At 46.0% G+C, this 6000-nt stretch overlaps 1 protein-coding gene across 4 annotated transcripts in view; it reads left to right on the top strand.

The window, feature by feature from the left end:
* The first annotated feature begins 678 nt into the window (after positions 1-678).
* il11ra (interleukin 11 receptor, alpha) overlaps positions 679-6000 on the top strand; it is a 150166-nt gene continuing 144844 nt past the window's right edge. For all 4 annotated transcript variants that reach the window (XM_038790622.1, XM_038790623.1, XM_038790621.1 and 1 more), the window contains exon 1: positions 679-854. The gene's annotated coding sequence lies outside the window, so the exon portion shown is untranslated. The remainder of the gene's footprint in view (positions 855-6000) is intronic.

The raw sequence follows: 6000 nt of genomic DNA, 5'->3' as shown, positions 1-6000 counted from the left end.
TTATTACGTAAGAGATTCTTATCCAAATGCTCAAGGACAATATAAACTTCAGAAAGTTGATAATGCATTTTACTCATTTTTAATAGATACACCTGTTTGCTAATACCTCCAGATGTGTGTGACAATGGTGAACACCTTGTACGTTCTACCACCTGTGGATCAGCTTGCCTCTAAGTCGCAAGGTGTTGGTTTCAAGTCAAGTCTAACAGCTAATGCGGGGAATGAGGGCGTTTTGGAGATGCTGTCTTTTGGATGATAAGCTAAACCAAGACAATTCATCTATTTGCTATGATGGATGTAAAAGATCCCATATGGCAACCATCCCCAGCAACAGAGTTATCCTTTGTGCCCTGGCAAATAGTTATCCCCCAGTCGACAACAGAAAAACAGATGGGTTGATCATCCTGCTGCGAGTGGGAATTTAGTGTGAGCAAAATTCCCTGCTCTGTTCCTGCAGTACTTGACAAAAAGGCGAGTGCTTCGTTGGCGCCAAAGGGCTGTGAGTTGCCTGTCGGGCCGGGTGAGAAGCGGCTACATACATATCCATGTCTGTCTCCCCCCCACCCTGTGCATCTGCGATGCTGCTGACGAGACGGGCATCAGGAATGGACAGCAGCTCCGGCCAATGGGGCGGAGGAGGAGGAGGACGGGGGCGGGCTATCCGGTGTTTGTTGAGCTCTGGCTCCCCGGGGCTGGAGAATGAGGGGCAGTGTGATTGATTGACAGGAGAGCCTGCGCTTGAGCTGGAGCGTGCTGTCTGATTTGGTTCCCACAGCCAGAGTGAGAGTAGCGGGATGAGGGAGCGAGGGCGGCATGGATAACCCAGCAGGGTGAACCCACCAACAGGGCACAAGGTAACCAGGACAATACGTGTATTGGGTGTGTGATGAACTTTTGTTGTTGTGTGTCTTGGGGTTCCACCAAACAGAAGTTTGTGGGGCACACTTTCCTTCCATCATGGGGTGGGGGTGTGGAGCAGGTCTTGTTTGCCTCGGCTCGGCTGTGCTCTCTGTGTGGACTGCCCCTCAGAGCTCACAACACGGAGCGTTTCTTGCCTAAACTTCGGACTTTAGTTTCCGCGCGACCCTCCAGGGTGTTGAAAGTCCAACCGCAACACTGCTTAACTTTCGATTTACCACATCGGTAAAACTTTGGCCGGTATTTCTGTGACCCTCGCAGCAGTAACACCCATGAAGTAAAAGTGCTTGTTTCTTCGCAGTTGTACCATTCAATCAATCACGAGTATTGTGCTGTGATTTTCCCCCCAACAATTCGATCAGGGTTTGTCTCTTCAGTGGTGTTTTTTTTGCGGGACCGTAGCTTTCGTCGTTTTTTGCACGATTTTTTCTTAGAAGTTCCGCCAGAAAGCGATCAAAGCCTATTATTTTGGCCATTAGTCGTTTGGATTCTTTAGCGTTCAGTCCGTGTGTAATCTATCGTTTACCACAGTTTTCTTCTGCATAATTTCAGTTAATTATAACTTTCTGTTAACGGCAAAAGTTCAAAGAGTTTTTATTTCCTCTCTAGCCAGTTACTGCACTGCAATTATTGTGTGCTTTAACTTTCGCCATGAGTGTTTTATAAGATTGGAAGACTTCAAAAACATTTCTGTATTCCCTTCCTTTTAACTCACTGGTGGCATTGTACACCCACCCACGTTTTGGGGAAAAAGAAAAGCAAAGTTCTACTTGCATTCTCTTCCACCTATTTTTGCAGCTCAAGATGTCCTGTACCTAGGACAGTGTTGTCTGATTTGGTTCCCTTTTAGAACATAGAACAGTACAGCACAGAACAGGCCCTTCGGCCCTCCATGTTGTGCCGAGCAATGATCACCCTACTCAAACCCACGTATCCACCCTATACCCGTAACCCAACAACCCCCCCTTAACCTTACTTTTTAGGACACTACGGGCAATTTAGCATGGCCAATCCACCTAACCCGCACATCTTTGGACTGTGGGAGGAAACCGGAGCACCCGGAGAAAACCCACGCACACAGTGGGAGGACGTGCAGACTCCACACAGATAGTGACCCAGCCGGGAATCGAACCTGGGACCCTGGAGCTGTGAAGCATTTATGCTAACCACCATGCTACCATGCTGCCCATGTGCCTTTTCATTGTGCCTTTTTCATTCATTTTTTGTTTTAAAAAATGTTCTTCCTGGTGTTGCTTGTAGCAAACTGATTTTCCAGTAGAGTAGCACGGTAGCACAGTGGTTAGCACAGTTGCTTCACTACTCCAGGGTCCCGGGTTTGATTTCCGGCTTGGGTAACTGTCTTTGCGGAGCCTGCACGTCCTCCCCGTGTCTGCGTGGGTTTCCTCCGGGTGCCCTTTTTACTGCACAGTCCAAAGATGTGCAGGTTAGGTTGACTGGCCATGCTAAATTTCCCATAGTGTCCAAAAAGGTTGGGTGGGGTTGCTGGATTGCGGGGACAGGGTGAAGGTGGGGGCAGGGCTTGGGAGGGTGCTCTTTCCAAGGGCTGGTGTTGACTCGATGGGCCAAATGGCCTCCTTCTGCACTGTAAATTCTATGATATGATGCTTTGTTTGTGGCGATATTATTGTTTCAAGTTCTTGAATCGCAGAAGTACTAGTTCATGCGCAGGTTGCTTGTTCTTAAAACCACCATGAAAGCTTGATTGTGTTAATACACAACAACAACAGTTTGCATTTACATACTGCCCTTAGTGTAGCAAATTTGGGTCATTTGAGTGTTAGCCATGGCCTAGTTGATCAGTTGAAAAGCTTGATTGTGTTACATAGAATTTACAGTGCAGAAGGAGGCCATTCAGCCCATCGAGTCTGCACCGGCTCTTGGAAAGAGCACCCTACCCAAGCCGATACCTCCACCCTACCCCCATAACCCAGTAACCCCATCCAACACTAAGGGCAATTTGGACCCTAAGAGCAATTTTAGCATGGCCAATCCACCTAACCTGCATGTCTTTGGACTGTGGGAGGAAACCGGAGCACCCGGAGGAAACCCACGCACACACGGGGAGAACGTGCAGACTCCACACAGACAGTGACCCCAGCCGGGAATCGAACCTGGGACCCTGGAGCTGTGAAGCATTTGTGCTATCCACAATGCTACCGTGCTGTTAATACACAACAATAATTTGCATTTATATACTGCCCTTAGTGTAGCAAATTCGGGTCATTTAAGTGTCAGCCATGGCCAAGTTGGTTGCACAGAAATAATCAATGACCTTCCAACGCATTACTGATGGAGTCACCTTTTGCATGAGATGCTCTGCCGTCTTGGGTGGCACAGTGGTTAGCACTGCTGGCTCACAGCTCCAGGAACCCGGGTTCAATTTGGGTCTCGGGTGACTGTGGAGTTTGCAGTTTCTCCCCGTGTCTGCATGCGCTTGCCCCGGTTTCCTCCCACGGTCCAAAGATTAGGTGTATTGTGACCATTTTAAATTGCCCCTTGATGTCCAAAAGGTTAGGTCCGGTTACTGGGTTCTGGAGATGGGGTGGAGGTGTGGGCTTAAGTGGGGTGCTGTTTCCAAGGGCCGGTGCAGACTCGATGGGCTGAATGGCCTCCTTCTGCACTGTAAATTCTATGATGCGTGAATAGATGTAAAGATGACACTATTTCGGAGAAGAGCAGAATAGTTATCCTTGGTGTCCTGACCAATATTTATCCCTCAATCAACCTCGCAAAATAAAATGATCTAATCGTTCACACGTTGCAGTATGATGTGAGTTTGCTGGTGCAAATTGGCTACTGTGTTTCCTACATTACAACACTACATTCCTACACTTCAATTACTTCATTTGTTGTAAAGCACTAGGTAAATATAAGTCTTTAAAGGCACTAAGCCACATAAGCCGGTATTAGCATGGGTGACCAAAAGCTTGGTCAAACGGGGTAAGTTGAAGGGGGAAAGAGAGGTAGAGAAATGGACAGGAATTCCAGAGTTTGGACCTCCACAGCTGATGCACAGTCACCAAAGTTTAAGCACAGAAAATCAGGGATGTGCAAGATGACAAAATTGGAGGAATGCAAAGATTTGAAGGGTTGTGGCACCACAGGAGGTTATGGGAGGGAAGCCCCGGCAGCTGCCATTTTATTGGCCACTGCGAGGAACATGCCACCCTGGGTCCTGCAGCTAGTACAGATGAGTTGCCTATGGGCCTGGTGGAGCATCCCCAGTCTTTGTGATTAAAATTCAACCTAAGATTTTAATATCATGGTGTTGCTGGACTGAGAGCTGATGCATGTCCGCAAGCTGTGGGGTAATGATTAACATGGACTTGGTTGGTGCAAGTTAGCACACTGGCAGCAGTGTTTTAGGGCGAGCTCAAGTTTACTTGGGGTCAAACAGGACATTCCGGTTGTGAATGATCTGCTTTGGTCTCAGATGCTGGCAAGGGAGACAAATGGCATTGGTTGCTGGAGATTGGAGTTTGTGATATGAACTGAAGACAATGGCTTTACACTTTCCAATATTTTGTTACGGACATAGTGCTGGGAAGTATGTTTTTTTAAATTGATTGGCTTCATTAGTCCTTTTGTTTTGCTGGATTACTGCAGTCCCAGTACTCTGGAAATTATTTCAAAATTGTTTGTAAAATATTTAGAGAAAGTTATTTTATCCAATTCTAATTTTGCTAATGTAAAGTGTTGACACCTCCAATAAAGTGGCACAAGAGTTTCATGCAAACAATATTGAATCAATTTGTGAGTCTCTTCTTTGTATCTTGTCAAATTTCTTTAACAAGAAGCAGCAGAAGGGAGAATCTTGATCCAACAACCCAAACCTCTGAATATAGCCCAACCCTATGTTTCCTATTAGTGCTAGTTCCGTTTCCATTTCATCGTTTGTCTTGTGGGTCTGGTAAATTATTTATTTTGTATTTCATCCTTTAAGTTAATTTCACTTTGGACATAAGGAACTGTCACCCAAGTTCCTCTTAAATCTTCAACCTCAAACTTTGCAAAGCTTTAGGTGGATTGAATAGGAAATGAAGGGCCAGCAATACATTTTATTTTTATGCGTTTTATTTGAGGGAGGAACTATGCAACTCTTCCGAGGCAATTGACCATAATGGGACAAACACTTTTAAATCTCTTTATCACTTTCTATAAGGGGCAATAATTTATATACAAAACAGATTTGAGTTCTGAAGAATGCTCATCAGGGTAATATATCATTGGGGTGGGAGGGGTGGCGGAGATGTCCTCCACACACAAATATTTTTCATCACCGTTCTTTGTGTTGTTACTTGTATATTTTGGAGTCAAGAAAATCTCCACTGCACACCCTCCAGCACCAGTACGTCCTTTTTCAGGCAAGGAGACCAAAACTGAACACAATAGTCCAATTGCAGCATAACCGCCCTAGTCTTAAACTCCGTCCCTCTAGCAATGAAGGACAAAACTCCATTTGCCTTCTTAATCACCTGTTGCACCTGTAAACCAACTTTTTGCGACTCATGCACTAGCATATCCAGGTTTCTCTGCACAGCAGCATTCTTTAATATTTTATCATTTAAATAATAATCCCTTTTGCTGTTATTCCTACCAAAATGGATAACCTCACATTTGTCAACATTGTATTCCATCTGCCAGACCCTATAGCCCGTTCACTTAACCTATCCAAATCCCTCTGCAGTTCTTCATCGACACAGCCATTTTGTTGGCTCTGTTACAGAAAACCAGTGAACGTGCTTTTGTTACAGCAGTTATTCGGGCAGCTATATCGGGGCAGCACAGTAGCATGGTGGTTAGCATAAATGCTTCACAGCTCCAGGGTCCCAGGTTCGATTCCTGGCTGGGTCACTGTCTGTGTGGAGTCTGCACGTCCTCCCCGTGTGTGCGTGGGTTTCCTCCGGGTGCTCCGGTTTCCTCCCACAGTCCAAAGATGTGCGGGTTAGGTGGATTGGCCATGCTAAATTGCCCGTAGTGTCCTATAGTAAGGTTAAGGGGGTGAGTTGTTGGGTTACGGGTATAGGGTGGATATGTGGGTTTGAGTAGGGTGATCATTGC

This window comes from Scyliorhinus canicula, chromosome 3 (genome assembly GCF_902713615.1).
Source record: "Scyliorhinus canicula chromosome 3, sScyCan1.1, whole genome shotgun sequence".
In the NCBI taxonomy this organism is placed as follows: Eukaryota; Metazoa; Chordata; class Chondrichthyes; order Carcharhiniformes; family Scyliorhinidae; genus Scyliorhinus; species Scyliorhinus canicula.
Note: the sequence above shows the minus strand (reverse complement) of the source record. Positions and strands in the feature narration are given on the sequence as shown.